The 15,805-nt window shown below is 48.4% G+C and overlaps 1 long non-coding RNA gene across 1 annotated transcript; it reads left to right on the top strand.

Annotated features, from left to right (window-relative positions):
• Positions 1–785: 785 nt before the first annotated feature.
• Positions 786–3,899, top strand: LOC141744947 (uncharacterized). The gene is made up of 2 exons (XR_012587628.1): positions 786–892; positions 3,736–3,899. It is a non-coding gene; the product is annotated as an uncharacterized LOC141744947 (long non-coding RNA).
• The last annotated feature ends 11,906 nt before the right edge of the window (positions 3,900–15,805 follow it).

Below are 15,805 nucleotides of genomic sequence, written 5' to 3'. Positions count from 1 at the left end.
CTTCCAGAAGGAAAAAATTCAGGCTTAAATATCTCTGTGTGCTTTATCTGCCATACTTTCCCTTTTGGGGCTCTATTACTACTATATGAGATCCTAATATTTTATAAAATTCATCCTTTTGAAGAGATATAGATGAAACAGCTGCCTAAATTCTGAATTGTACTGTTTTTTCCTGCTTTGTTAAATGGCAACTGGGATAACGATCTTTTTTGAGGATGTGGTTTTAATAGCTGTGTCCATTATAGCAATGTTTTCCTAAAAGCATGAAGTGGAATTTACCCTTAAATTATCATTTGATTAAAAGTGGGATTATGTGAACTCACAGTAATGATCTTTCAGTGAGGATAATTTCTCCCTCATCTCTCTGAGGGAAAGCTGAGAGGAACCCTCCGGGAATAAGCAGGGTCACTGTTATTGTAAACCTCCCATCGTTTCAAGAAGAACTTGGGACAATACTTATTGGCAATACAGTGCTGATACGTGCCTATAAGGTTACAGTGCATCCATTGCCCTTCATTATGGTGGGCTGCAAAAATCCCTTTAGATCTCTTTTTGGTAAAGGTAAGTCTGAATAATGTGGGGTTTTTTTTAAGACTTTAAAAAGACTTCTTATGGAGATTTAGAGATTTTTAAATCCATCTGGCAGCACTCAGCTGGGCAGGAGTGTGGGGGGGGATTCCCCTGCAGCCCTCTGCTCGGCACTCACTGCCCACCACTCCACTGCTTTCTCTGTGTTGTTTTAGGAACCATGAGCATCTCTTGCCCCTTTGGGCCTGCGGTTTACCAATGCTGCGCTGCAGCCCGGAGCCTGGGACATGGTGCTGCGGAGCCTGTTGAGCCACTTGAACAAGAAACAGCTGCTCTGCCTTCTTCCGTCTCTCTGGTTTTAGAGGTAAGTTGTTTTTCTCCCAGCTCTGTTTGGGTGCCATCTTCAGAGCTCCTTCCCTGCCTGAGAAGACCCTGGAGATAGACGCCTCTCTGGCATTTCCCTGCTCTCAGTAATATACGGATGCCTTGCGTGCCCCAAACTACCGGAGCAGAGCTTCACTTATCTCTGCTGGGGAACTATAGGGCCCTTTGCCATTGTGCACCCTGTGCCTGAAACTCCATGGGGTATCTCCCTCCTACACGCTGTTAATGGACCACGGGACCAGCTGGCGTTTTACAGGCAGCCGGGGGTGAGCACCCTCACGGCCTGTCGCCCACGGCTCGCCGGCTTGCGCTCAGCTTGTTGCAAACATAGAAACTTCCCCAGAAAGAGTTTGGCAGGTTATGTCCTTTGAGAATGATGGTTGTGCCATGGGCTTTGTAATAAATTAACTTTGATACAAATATTATTTTATTAAGTTTGATGGGAGATCTAAAAAAAAAATTATTTTGGGGCAGTTTTGTCAGCATTAAACTGCTTTCCCTTGTTAATACCTCATAAAGAAAAAAAAAAAAGACAACCCATTCCTTGTTCAGAACCATACACAGACTGTTGCACAATATCCCTGCTTGCTGCAAATGAGCTTTATTTTCTATGATTTTTGACTCGCCATGGCTGAAGCAGGAGCAGCCAGGAGCTGGGTCTGAGCAGAAGACAGCCCCCCAGGAGGGGACAAGCCCGGTGGCTGCAGCGGGGCTAGGACGGCAGCCAGGGTGGCCGCGGTGGCTGGGAAGGGCTGCGCTGGCTCTGCTGGTGGTGGCCGCTCTGGGTACGCGTGGGAGCTGTGGTGTGTGAGAGGAGGAGCAGGTCTCGGCGAAGAGATGGTGTGCAGTGGAAACAACTGGCAAGTGCGGTGTTCCCTCTGTCTAAATTGCAGCTGGTGGCTCAGGCTGGGGACAGTGAGAGCTCAGCAGGGAGGGGACGTTTCTGTGCCCTCGCCAGCTGACTGCCAGCCCTTTGCCGTGTTATGGCACCGGTCCATCGGTGTGCCTCAGGGTCCCCAGGGTCGGCTGGCAATTCATCTCCTTGGCGCACTGGTTGCCCGTGGTGCCTTGCTGTGCCATGCTGTCCCCTTGCTCCGCCCAGTGGGACACAGTCCGGCACCGCAGCCCTTTCCAGCTGTGAGCACGGCAGCAGCTCTGCTGCCTCACAGGGCTGGTCCTGTAACGCCGGGGCTCAAGAAGAAGCATTTGGCTGCTGCCGTGCGATTAGATGCTCAAGAGGCCTCTAGTCTTCATGAGTCCTGAGCAGCAGCAGTCAGCAGAGAGCTGTGAAGTGGGATGATCACTGGCAAGCTGCTACCCAGTGGGGATGTAATAGTAGAATCATAGAATGGTTCTGGTTGGAAGGGACCTTAAAGATGATCTAGTTCCACTCCCCTGCCCTGGGCAGGGACACCTCCCACTAGACCAGGCTGCTCAAAGCCCCATCCAGCCTGGCCTGGAACACCTCCAGGGATGGGGCAGCCACAGCTTCTCTGGGCAGCCTGTTCCAGTGCCTCACCACCCTCACAGGAAAGAATTTCTTCCTAATATCCAATCTAAACCTATCCTCTTTCAGTTTAAAACCGTTACCCCTTGTCCTATTGCTACACTCCCTGATCCAGAGTCCCTCCCCATCTTTCCTGCAGTGACAATGAGAACCTCCCTGCACTGACTCTTCAGGGCAAATGATTTTCAGATTCACCAAAATTAAATCCTGTGCATGGAGCTGCTCTGGCAGGCAAGCAGGCAGCCGGCTTTTCTCAGAGTAATTCTGTCTGTGTAGAGCTTCTTAAGTCTGTTATTCAAATTATTTCCGTACTCAGCATAACCGCGCTGAAGTGGTGTGAGCGCACTCGGGCACTGGAGGCAGCCCTAGGACCTTGCGTAGGCTGTGACCTCGGATGCCGCTGGTGTTTTTAGCTCATTTCCTGTGCTTCAAGTAAATGCCAGAAGGGTTGAGGGACACGGACAAAGCACAGGAGGATGCTAAAATGAGATGCTGTCACCCACGTGGTGAAGCCGCGCACAGGCAGCAGGGCCGTGCTGTGCTTGCAGGATAGCACAGCCCTTACGAAGGACCGGGTTCCTCTTGTTGCTTGCTGCCGGGCTGCTCGCCTGCAGATTTTGAACATCCTTCAAGTAAAAGTGGAACAAAGCTGCCTTCCCTGCTCAAAACCTCCCCGTTAGTCTCTGCCGGCAGCACGCTGCTGCGAAGGCGAGCTGGCGATGCCGAGCGCTGGCCCATCTCGTGGCGGTGCAGATGGAAAGTCCGACGGGGGAGCGAGCACGTGCTCCGTGCCTCGCTTTCCAGCTCCGAGCCGACGGGGCTCAGCTGCCAGTGCCGGGCAGAAGCCAGCGAGCGCCTGTGGCTGGGAGAGGCTGAGCCGAGTTTCCACGGCGGGCTCCAGCAGGCTTTCTGCCAGCGCCTGGCACCGCAGAGCCTGCCCAGCTCTCCCTTCCCTCCCCGGGGTCTTGCTCATGCACTGCCCCAACCCCACAGTCTGAAATCCAGTTTATACGCTCCATATATTTTTGCCTCTTCCCGCTGCCCTTCGGTGAGGTCCTGCAGTAAGCGGTAGCAGAAGGCTCCCAGTGTTTCTCCCACCGGGAGGGATGGGATCGTGCTTCTCCCTCGTATGTCGCGGGCAGCCGCGAGACAGCCCCTTTCAGAAATTGGCTGCGTCTTGGGGAGATTTGCAGCAATGATGGCTCCTTCCAACGCCCCCGCCTCATCCCAGCTGATATCCCTGTGCTGTGCTGCTTTCCTGCTTATCTCTGTATCCCTGATTTCTCCTCCTAACTCCCTGTCTCTCCCCATTTCAGCCCCCATCCTGCAGGGGGGCCAGCTGTGGCTCTGTGACCAGGCATCTATCCGCAGAGGTGCAGGATGTGCTCCGATGGAAGCGGGTGCTCGCAGAAACACCGAAGGCTGCTGAGACCACCCCTCCGCCATGTCAAAGCGTGGCTCCGCATCCAGATTAACTGCTGTAAGGTTTTAACAGGTTTTTCCCTTCCCATTCCTGATGCAAACATTTCCACTAAAACCTTCTCAAAAAAACTCAGCCTCGGGCAAACACCTGGCTTGGAAAAAAAAAAAAAAGCCCAACAAACCTCAATGTGATTGATTTGAGTTGTGCAGCTTTACGAGCACCTGAAAAGGCATGGTTTGGAGGCAGAAAGAGGTGGTGGCAGCTCCCTGCAGGGCCACCAGCCGGAGCCTGCTGCTGGCACCGCACGGAGGGCCGAGGCCGGTGGCGGAGCTCGGCTCTGACTTCATCAGGAATTAGATTAAAAGTAAGATGCTATCAACTTTCCCTTTCTAATTCTTCCTTTTGACTGGGCACACGCAAATAAGCATTTGGCACATTGCGCGGGGAGCTTTTAGCGCCTTTTCGGAAAGATTTCTTTAATACCAAGCCTGACTGGAAGTAGGTCAGCTGAAATATGAGTAAAATTACAGTTGCAAAAAATGCATTAGGAGCTGCGGCGTGCATAAATCTAACTGCCATTAAGCAGAGGTCCTAACAAATTAGAAATTAAAGTTTTAGATGGAAAAGTTTTCCAGGCTGGTGTGGGCGAAGCATCCTCTGCCTCTGGGGTCTTTGCCTGCCCCGGTGCTGCTCCTCCACTTTGCTGGGAGAGCTGCCGGAGCAGCGGGCGGGCAGCTCGCGACACGGCTTCCTGTGTCACTCCTCCTGGCTTTTCTTCTTTTAAAGTGAGATTATTCCGTACGAACTTGTTTTTTTGATGCACTCTTTGTGAAAGGATTAATATTGCGACCGCCGGCAAAGCCCTGTTCAGGGACGAGGAGTGCCAGGCACCCGCCTGGAAATGGAAACCTGCGATTTCCATGGTGATGTGGTATTTGGGCATCACTGGGGGTTTGAAGTTAGAAGCCTTCAAAATCCTTCCAACTTCGGCCACTGAAAAGCCAAACTCACAAACTTGCAGCTCTTGCTTTTTTTCTTAATAAGGGGGGGCAGGGAGTGCTCAGGGGACATACGGTTTCAGCACTGAAAATTTAAGTGGTGGTTTGTTTGTTTTTTTCTTTTTAGAGAAAAAAAAACCCCAAAACACCTTGAAAACCCAACCTTTCGAAACTATAGTGTGAGTATGCCCAGCCAGATATGCTAGCACATCTGTTTCTCAAAGGATGTTTTTGAGTCTCTAACGAACACATTAAATACTAAGTCTCTAAGAAGCAGCAAAGCAATTTAACGTAAGTATATTGGGGTGAATTGTCATGACAAATACTTTGAAAAAGCCATTTTAAAAAATATTAGTGTGTTCTTGTTTCTCAGGCTTATAGTTTCTGGGCCAAGCACCTTCCAACTGCAGAAAAGCAAGATTTTTCCTTCTCTCCTTCTCCTCCCACCTAATTTGAACGTTGTTCTCTCTTCCCTAGTGTGGTTCTTGTTCTGCTGCCAGTCATGCCTCCTCCTCCAAACACATACAAAACTTGTGTTGTATTTAAAAATAAATGTTTGCCGTGCCCTGGCACCCGTGCTCATCCCGTTCTCGTTTAAAGGGTAAGAAGTACTTGATTTTCTTTAAAAGGTAGCAGAAGGCTAGTAATTAAGAAAATGGCTTTAAAAAATAGCTTTAAAAGTGCCTCCCTTTAAACACCTTTCTGGATGCTTGTTTTACTGACCGTATGTGCTCTGACATACCCAAGTGTGTAAGGTGCTGCTGAAATCAGTTAGCTAAGCAAGTTGAAAGCACAGCGTGTAAGTGCTCACCTGCAGCGCAGACAGACTGCTAAGCACAGGCACTGGGGAGCCCCGGGTACAGCCCAGGGCAGGTGAGAAGGGGCATTTTTTTAATTGCTACCTAAGTTTGTGTTATATATTCCCTTCACAAGTGTTAACGGTCTGTAAGCCTGGAAAACTAGAGGCAGGGTAGGTTTAGATTAGACATTAGGAAGAAGTTCTTTACAATGAGGGTGGTGAGACACTGGCACAGGTTCCCGGAGGGGTGGTGGAGGCCCCATCCCTGGAGACATTCAAGGCCAGGCTGGATGAGGCTCTGAGCAACCTGATCTAGTTGCAGATGTCCCTGCTGACTGCAGGGGGGTTGGACTAGATGGCCTTTAAAGGTCCCTCCCAGCCCAACACATTCTATGATTCTATTCTATGAAAACTTCTACCTAACTCTTCCTTGCTGCTAGAGCTTCTCTATGCTGGCTCAGTGAGAAAATTCACCATAGAAGGCAGTATGAAAAACACAAGTTACTGCATTAAGTCCTCCTGAAAAGCAAAACCATGCTTTGAAATGTTTAGGGGCTCCTTCCTTGTCTGTCTGCCTCTCCTCCTCGCTTTTCCCTCCGTGTTGTGCAGTGGGTTTGTCACCCTCCTCCTCGCTGCGGCAATCTCTGTGGCAGGGCTGCTGGCTAATGTCACCACTGAATTCTTCTTTCTGATCGAGGAGGAGATATTTAGCTGAGTTTTGCTCTTAATAGCCTAAAAAAGGAGCAAATACAAATAAAGTTGTTTAAAGCTGCAGCTGGGCTGCTGGCCGTAGCATCCCTATGACCCTGAAGAGCAGGAGCTGCTTTGCCGGAGTAACGGCTGTGTGCTCTACAGCTCTGGGGTCCCCAGTGCTAAATGTGTGATAGTCAGCACCGGGGTGAGGAAACTCAATTACAGTTGGCGAGATCAATATCCTGCCAGCTCACGGGATTGATGTCCTTTGTAACCGTGACCCACACAAGGCAACGGAGGCCTTGTAATAAAGTTCAGCAGCTTACAAACACCCCCCTGCGTCACCTGTTTTCTTACACCAGATGCATTTTCCGGCAGTGGCTTCTATTTTCCCTGTCTCGAGACCTTGGTCTGAACTTCCCAAATACCTTCTTACGCCTGAACTTAGGGTTTGTATTTGTTTATTTTATAGCTTTCAGGGAAAACACCCTGGTTTTGCGAGGGAGAGGGGGCATCCTGCACAGTGGCGTTGCGCTGAGCATCAAGCCTATACCTTAAATTCTCAACCATTAAAAAGAAACCTATAGTAATTCTACTCCAGGTTAAATGCTGTCTTAAATTCAAGGAAGGAATTACAGTTGTAGACAGCTAGCAGTTTTATTGCATTTCAAGTACATTTTCTCTCATTTTTAAATCTTTCATTAAATAGTACACAGGTATTTTTACATCTGCTCTTGTTTTCATGCCAAAACATATGTCTTGGGGCATTATTGTAACACACCCAAGACAAAGAAGGAAGAGGTAAGACTGTGTCATGATACAGAAGTACTTTTGCATCCTCTACAACACGAGTAGAAGCTGAGGCCTGGCAGAAGCTCCATTTCTGAGCAAGCTCAGCAAATTCCTCCTGGGACTGGAACAGCGGCGCACATGGTGATGGATGGGACTAAGTTTGCATCCCAAATCACGCGTGTGCCACCAGTGGCTCTTCATCCTTTGATCTTGTTAAAGGGCACTGAGCATTATGAGCACGTAGGCTCCTAGGAAGAAAAAAAAAAACAACCCTGCCCAGGAGCTTTGCTGAGGCCTGAGCTGCAGGAGGAGGCTTTTGACAATTTACAGCAAAAGGTAAATGAATGGGAATATTCTCTGCCTTGTAAAGGCTTTGCCACAGGGAATCCCTCGTGGGTCTGGGGCTCTTTGGCAGCGCACAGAGAGTCTTCAAATGGATGCACGGCAGATGGCTGCGCTTGTGCATTCAACGCGTCTTTCAAAATCACTGCCATTATGTGACTTTAAACTGATGCTTTTCATATTCCCGTGTCTTGGTGTGGTGGGTGCTGCCTGTATCCTGGAACAGGATTGTCCTGGGGAAGATTAAGATAATGGTAAATGAAACAGCAGCTTTGCTTGAATCGCTGTCTGGAAAGATAGAATCATAGAATGTGTTGGGTCGGAAGGGACCTTTAAAGGCCATCTAGTCCAACCCCCCTGCAGTCAGCAGGGACATCTGCAACTAGATCGGGTTGCTCAGAGCCTCAGCAAGCCCAACCTTGAATGTCTCCAGGGATGGGGCCTCCACCACCTCTCTGGGCAACCTGTGCCAGTGTCTCACCACCCTCATTGTAAAGAACTTCTTCCTAATGTCTAATCTAAACCTACCCTGCTCTAGTTTAAACCATTGTCCCTCATCCTATCGCTACATGCCCTTGCAAACAGCCCCTCCCCAGCTTTCTTAAAGGCCCCCTTTAGGTGCTGGAAGGCCACTGTAAGATAAGTGATTCTGCTGCAATCAGCAGAGTTATGTCTGTGTACCAGCAACGTGTCAAATGCAGGAAGATGATCTTCTGGTCTAAGTTTTAAGCTTTTAAAACTGTGAGTCTCCATCTCCTTGGCGGCTGCAGAGCAGCACAGCTCCACCGTCCGCCACGGAGCTCTGCTGATTCGAAGCATTTGGATGTTGTTTTGCTGAGGACGGTGAGGCCGAGCGCCGCGGGGGCACTGGGAGCGGGGCGATGCTCCGTGAGGATGGCAGCCCTGGCAAGCGGTACCCCTCCTCCGCCTCGCTGCCTGGCTCTGCTCCGCGCAGCACGGGCCGGCCTGAACAGCTGCCGCGGAAAGATTTATTGTCTTCCCTCTAAACGGGGATCACGGCATGGTGGTGCAGTGCTGATCGCAGTTTGGATGAGGACCAGTCCCTGCTCGCCTGGTTTTTCTTAACAGTCTCCACTCAGAGCCCATTCACCATTTCAAAGCAGCAGCAGAAACAGGCACGAAACCCACGGGAGCGCCTTTCTTTTTCGCTGTGCGCAAGTTGCTTATTATTATTATACGTTTTGTCACTTGGATTATACATGATCAGAAATCGGAGCCAAGCAAAATCGGGATGATAAATACATTACCACAAGCAAAATACACAGAATATTTGTCTTTGTGTTCTTTTAGTTAGCTGTTTTGCACAACGTATTTCAACAGAGCAATTAATCCTCTTCAGTTACTCAGTATAACTGTATTAGCAGAGGATGAAGTAATGATTGTTAATGATGGCTAAATTACTGTTCAAGCTGGTGAATCCCACATGTTTTCGTTACCCGTTAAAACTTATCTGTTGAATGTTCCTCCACAGGGGGCTAAGAGAGAAGTGACCCTTCAGATCCAGGTAACCAACCATCTTGCATCTGTTATCAGCAGAGGTTGTGCTCTACTTACAATCTAACTTATTCTAAATGTCACTTTCAGAGGATCCAAAGAGAAGCGCTTACAGATGCCTGAGTTGAGGAGAACAGCGAGGGAAAGGGGAAAGGCCATTACATGCGTCCATCTCATCAGGCAGTTTTGTCACGTTGCCAAAACCCCAAAACGTTGGAGTTGCCAAACCCAGCTTCTCTCGCCCTCTAAATCAGTTCAGTATGCTGGGCAGAAAAGCAGCCTGAACAGCAGCGTCCTTGAAGGAGCTAGTACGGCTCGCTTATTTTTAATTGGAAATAGCAAACCAGATGTTCAGCATATACTGGGAAACTCAAAACACATCCCTACTGCTGCGGGGCCGGACCTGCTGGCAATGAAGTGGGACCACGTGCTGCTTGGGGCACTTTCCTCCCCTGGAGCTGCTCCGTGTCTCCCTCCCCTCCTGCCTGTTGTCCTCGGGCGGCAGCAGGGATGGGTTGTTTGTGCTCCAAACCTTTCTCTACCCCATCCTGGGCCGCGTCACCGCTGACCTTCATCCCAGCACGGCGGAGACTCGGCCCTTCTGTGGGGCAGCTCCTCCTGCCTTCCCCCCGCTCCCTGCCCGACCTCGCGCTCACAGTTGCATTTTGTTTTATATGCTTATTTGGAGGCAGAAAAAGCATAAGCAGAAAAATAGCTGCTGTAACAAGTTACCTGACTTGTCCTTTTCTGTGTGGCTTGGCGGCCGCCCCAGCTCCCCGGAGCGGTGCTCAGCGGTCCCCAAGCCTCCCAAGCTCCGGCATCTGGTCGGCTTTCAACTGGAGCAGAAGCCAGGCATTTACAGCAAGGAACGAGGAGCGGGAGCTTGTGGGAGACGTTTGCCTGTGGTAACGTGCTCAATGGCTCTCAGTCTAAATATTGAAAGATGCAAAACACCCTGGAAAAACTGCCAGCCTTTGGTATTTAACTCTTTGGTGATCATATTACAAGCAGCTAATAACTGTAATAACTTGGGTTTGTTTAAAAGTACGTTTGTTTCCTCTTTCACTGCTTAGGGAAGAAATTAAATCTGACGTCCCAGCCCTGTTTAGAAAACCTTAGTATACTTTTCTTGTCTGAATAAGAGATATTGCTATTTACCTCACTCTTTTTACTCTATTTCCGATTTAATGTTCTAGAATGTATTGATTTACTATTTGAGCCATTATAAGGTAACCAATTTTCAGGTCCTAGTGAGGATTAATCTATCAAGACCCTGTTTCACAGACACGCTTTCTGAATTACCTGCTGAATTACCTTGCTGAATCACGTGCTGTATACGAGCACCATTTGCAGTGAGATTTGTCTCAGGTGGCAGCATCTCCTCTCTGCACTATGGAAGTGGTTCACAGGCTTGTGTCACCAAGGAAGGGTGACAGAAAAACCAAAAGGTGACCCTAACATCTCTACTGCTAACGTCTGCCCACAGGCTCGGCGATGGCCGGGGTGTTCGTGGTGTGTCTGGGGGGAGCTGGGTGCCCAGGAGGGAGGCAGCGTTCCCACCGTAGTGGAGGGACCCAGAGCACAGAGGTTATGTCAGAGCTAAGAATGTGAGAATTTCAAATAGCCCAAATAGCAATATGAATTTTGGTACACAATTTTTATGCACAGATACATGTATATTATAAAAATACATTATGAATTCCAACGTTACATACAGGGCGTGTATACCGTCAACACCTTAGCCCTAGTCACAAGCTCCTCAGTTGATCCTTGGTCCTTCCTCTAGCAATCAAGTATATTGTTTAATTTTTTTGGACAGTACCCACATCACTGATGGGCACTCCATAAATACGGCTAAATCCATCCTGGCAGGCTTCATCTGTAATTTTACAATGTGGTTTTCCGTGTTCAGACAACTACACTTTTTCCTAACTGTTTTAACAAAAGCATCCAGCACGATTCAGGTTTATTCTCTTCGCAATCGTACATGTTGTGCATTCAAAATAACCAGCTCTGTTGTCTGGAGGGCTGTAACGGTGTTCCTGAAGCAGCAGGTGAGATGCTTTAATCTGAGATTCCCCTTAGGAAGCTGCTGCAATCAGTCCATCTGACTTCTTAAGCCCTGTTGTGGGGTTTTTTTCCCCCCCTCCGTGACTAGGAGTGACTCATCGACTGCAACTTCCCTGAATTGCTCTGGAGAAGCAGCCTTGCTTTACCTGCGACGCTTGCTCTACTTGTGCCTCTCTTGCAGGGTGACGGATGGGCCAATACCTGCCCAGCTTCACCGTAGCCCGACCCTGAGGGCAGGCGGAGGTGCGGAGCTGCTTGCCCTCCCCGCCGGATCGCCCTGGGCCACCCTCCGACTGAAGAGATGGTGGAAGCAACTTGTTGGTAGAGGTGCTGCAGTTCTGGTCGGGCTCTTGCTGCTCATAGAGCCAAAGGTTTTACTGTTGTAGGTTTGTGTGGGTTTTTTTAGTGTTTTCCTGTCCTCCCTGTGCGCGCTCTCCTCCTGCAAGCTTGGGAAGCAGAACCACGCAGAAACAGCTGGAGCTGCTGGGTGACAAGAAAACCATGTCAGCGATTGATTTGAATGGGAATAACAGAGTTCTTGATGGGAGGTCAAGGCCACGGTACGTCACGTCTAACTAGCCTGTTTATCTTCTATAGTTCTTTCTGAATGTTTCTTCATTTATTTATTTTTTTTTTGTGAAAATGGAAAATCTGGGGGTGGTTCTTTCCTTTCTGCTTGTAATCTCTGGGTTTAGTTAAACCCACAAAAATGCTGAGAGGAATTGCTTAATCCTGCTGAAGTCTGTCATCATCTTTTAGCTCGATACAAATTTTTATTTGATTTTTGAGGAAACTGTCGTTTAAAGTGTTTTTTAGGCCGTGACAGAAGATGGTGTCTGTATGTGTTATGGAAAGTTTTTTAATAAGTACAACTAACGCACTGCAAAACCAATGTTCTGCACGGTCAGTTTTTAGGGATAGGTTGAGGAAATGTCCCAGCGAGTCGGGCTGAGTGGGCTCCATGCGCTACACTGGGGCTAGCACAGGTTCACCACACGTGACGACTAAAAGTACGTATCTGTGAGGGTTTTGCTTTCCGCTGTGTTATGCTTTTATATATCAAAGACCTCGCTCTTAGTGCAAAGCTCAACTTCCAGGCTTTATGGCACTGCTGCAGCCTGCTCCAACGGAGTTACTTACTATCTTCTCCCTTTTTACTTCTTCTAAAATCACCCTTCTTTGAAAGGCGTGTTGTGAATTTTGTGTTCTGGGTGGTTACAGGTTTGGGAATTAACCTGTCTATGCGCTTGGCAGGAAAAGATCTGTAGCAGGACAAAATAGATTTATAGGTGTACATAGGCCCTGGCTTCCCAGAGGAGTTACTGGTAAGAACTTATTTTTTGGCCACAATGTTCATGACTCAGCACCCATCGCTGATCTCTGGAAGTCATCATCATACCTGTCAAACGTTCAAGTTTTTTCCAGCTGACAAGCTTCCTAAGCTGCTCTTGTATAAACAGCCTTTTAATCAGATCGTTCTTACAAGTCTGTTAATTTATTATAAGGGCCACCTGTACTATCTGAATAAGCACCACATCTCCTTCCCTTTGCTTTCCATCCTTCCAAAAGATATGCTCGTAACTGTGGCAGGTATTTGCATTCAAGTCATCACCTAATCTAGAAAAATGAGATCTTGTACATAGCACTTATGTCCTTACGGCTGTATTTCAGACTAATGGCTGACGCTGAACTGAACTTGCTGTTGAACTCTGTATCTAGCAGCCTGAAAACATCTGGTCTCTTATGACTGAACTGAATAAGCAGCAAAACTCAGTATTATTTTTGTTTAAAAAAAAAAAAAAGTTTTAGCACAAATTCTGAGAAACTTCTGTACCTTTCATGTTCTGAATGTGATCACAGACCTTCCTTGGCTATAGCGAAATATCCATGTGCCTTGTATAACAGGTTTCTCATGCTTTTTCTCAGTTGAAGCTCTAACGATACTAGGGCAACACGGTGTAGTTGTACCAGGCTGGGAAGACACCTCTTGATTGGAAAGCCTGTGTCTCTCGGTGGCAGATGCTGCACAGAAGATTGCTTAGGTTGAACTGGGTGGGAGGTTACCCTCACTATTTCCCGAGAGAAATACGCAGTTTCAGTGAAAGGTGGTGTTTCATTTTCTAAACGAAGAAAAACCCAACACTTGGTTTGGGGGAGCAGGGGAATTCAGTTCTCCATCAAGGAAATCAGGAGGAGATATTTCCTCCAGGAAACATTGATGAAATGTTGATGCTTGTCTGCTTTTACAACAGTGGCTCTATGCCAGCATCCTGGCTAAACCACAGTAGCTTAACGCTGCCCTGTGACTGTAACTCGCTGTGGGGTGGATGCTCTCTCAGGAGCTCATCACACATGGGCGGGAAGGGGCATGGGGCCTCTGCACCCAGTTTCACAGCTCTTCATCTGAGCAGGTTCATGGGGTTGATCCCTCACAAGAAATATTTGAGCCAAGAACGCTATGAGCTCCCACGCTTTAAGGGAAGTTGCAAAAACATGACCTTTTGCATTCCAGTTTAGGACAAAGTCAAACGGAGTTTCGAATGGGAGAAAACAGCAATTCTTGAAGTGTCACTCACAGCCCACCTTAAGGTCTGGTAAGTCAGGCTTGATAGCACAGATACACAGTGGCCCTAGAGACAGTTGAAGGCTGAGCCAAAATATTTTGCAAGGACTGCAATAGAAATGGCCAGGGCAGATCGTTCTTCTTCTGTCATCAGTTGTGGCTTAAAGAAAGCACTGTTATTTTAAATGAAGAGTGAATAAATGCATTTGAAAGATAGAGCAGCTCTATAAATCAGCTAAGGACAACAGCAATAGCTCTGACCTCACCTCGTGCAGAGTGTTTCCACCTTGCGGAGCGTACAGCAACAAGCTGTATTTAATCAGCACCTGTGTGCGTGCCCCCATGAAAATGGCCTTGCCTGGGACTCCCAGCTGGCTGCAGTCCCGGGTCGAGGTGGAAAGCACCTCCCCTGCGTCGCGGGGCTGCGCGGTTGGGCAATGGGGAATGGGGGAAGTGAGAAGCAAGCGCTAAACTTTGGGTTGGAAGAGTGTAGGAACCAGAACGTCACTGGCTTGCTTGGAAAGGTGTGGGATCAAGTCCTGTCATCCCACCTTGTTCTCTGTGTCACAGGGCTGCTGCTGGGCCGTAGGTAAAGATTGAGCTTTTCTGCCCAGTGCGAAAAGTATGAAATGACTCTTTATTGTCTTCCTGTAGTTCTTCTTGGCTGTTATTCTCTTGGATGTGACATTGTGAGGATCCACTGGGGGCTTTGCACTGCTGCGGTATTCCAAAGCAACTGCAGAAGATGTTCCCTATGGCTTGGAGGAGCTGCATAACAGCGTACAGTTGGGTTGTTTTGCCATAGTAGGAATCACACATCTGGGTCATAACAGAAAAACCCGACTTGGTCCAGCGGGCAAACAGAAGGCTCCCAGCATCACCCCACTGACACCCCACTTGGAGGTTTCAACAGAAATGAAGTGCTGAGCACAAACACTCTTTTGCACGGCAAATAACCTAAGCTTCTGGATGGAGGATTAACATAAAGTTGAAGCCCTACTGATTTCTCTTGGAAAATTCCTTAGGAAGACCAGTTGCAGCCAGCTCTTAAAACTGACTTCACTTACAGCATCTTATAAAATGATGTGATAGATGAGGAACATGTGTCCCTTTTGTCTGTTTTATTCTGCCCTACTTTAGCTCCTTTCTTTCGCAAAGCCTGTCTTTTGCAGTATGTCTTAGCTTGATGTAAGGGCTCCTTCTCAAATCGACATTGTTTCCACCCTAGTTAAGTGTGGAGAAAACATTGCTCAACACAGCCTAAAAAAACGAGCATAAGAAAAGACTCACTGGATTCTTTTCTCTCCTCTCTTCTCCTCTCTTCTCCTCTCTTCTCCTCTCTTCTCCTCTCTTCTCCTCTCTTCTCCTCTCTTCTCCTCTCTTCTCCTCTCTTCTCCTCTCTTCTCCTCTCTTTCTCTTCTCTTCTCTTCTCAGCTAAAGTAGTCCCAACTTGCACAAAGTCTGTGAAAAAATGCAGCCAGCTTTAAATGTGATAGTTGGGAAACACCCACTACAAGGCTGACGGTGGTGATGGTAAAAGCCTGGCAGAAGCTACTACCAAGTGACTGGGTATTTGCAGGGGGAGTGCTTCTCACTCCTCTAGGCAGTAAGAATTACCTCCCCCGCTCCTTCCCGGCAGCGTCCGTCTCACGCCGCTGTAAAGCCAGGATGCTGCGTGGCAAAAGGTACTTTTAGGGGCTCTGGTGTCTGAGGCTGAGAACAAAACACCATGACAAGATGAATCCACTGAGTCATCTGCCTGGGGAGCAGCACGCGCCGTCACCGGCTTCTGGAAATCGTTATAGCTGTTAATTTCCCAGGACAATCCCTCGGAGCAGTTTGTTTGCCCCAACAGGAAGCATTCACTGTAAATTTAGGCAGGAGATAAATTGCTTGTATTTGTAATCAGCAGGGACAGAGAGATGACTTGGACATCCAGACCATGGTTGCCGGGGTCTGGGTGCTCGGGCAGATGGGGACAGATGCTGCAGCTTGGCGAGGCCATTGGTAGGTTAGTCCCTGTGGCATCTTCCCTGCTTCCCGGCAGGCTGTGTTTACTCGGCGCTGAGAAATGAGTGGTTCCACCCCACGCACCCCTTCTGACGACCAGCCGCAGAACCGAAACGTGAAGCTGCTGGCATCAGTTTTTGGTAGGCTCCAGCTGCACCTCTGAGGGCGAATGTCCACCTTC

The sequence above is a fragment of the Larus michahellis genome, chromosome 6, assembly GCF_964199755.1.
Source record: "Larus michahellis chromosome 6, bLarMic1.1, whole genome shotgun sequence".
Lineage (NCBI taxonomy): Eukaryota > Metazoa > Chordata > Aves > Charadriiformes > Laridae > Larus > Larus michahellis.
Note: the sequence above shows the minus strand (reverse complement) of the source record. Positions and strands in the feature narration are given on the sequence as shown.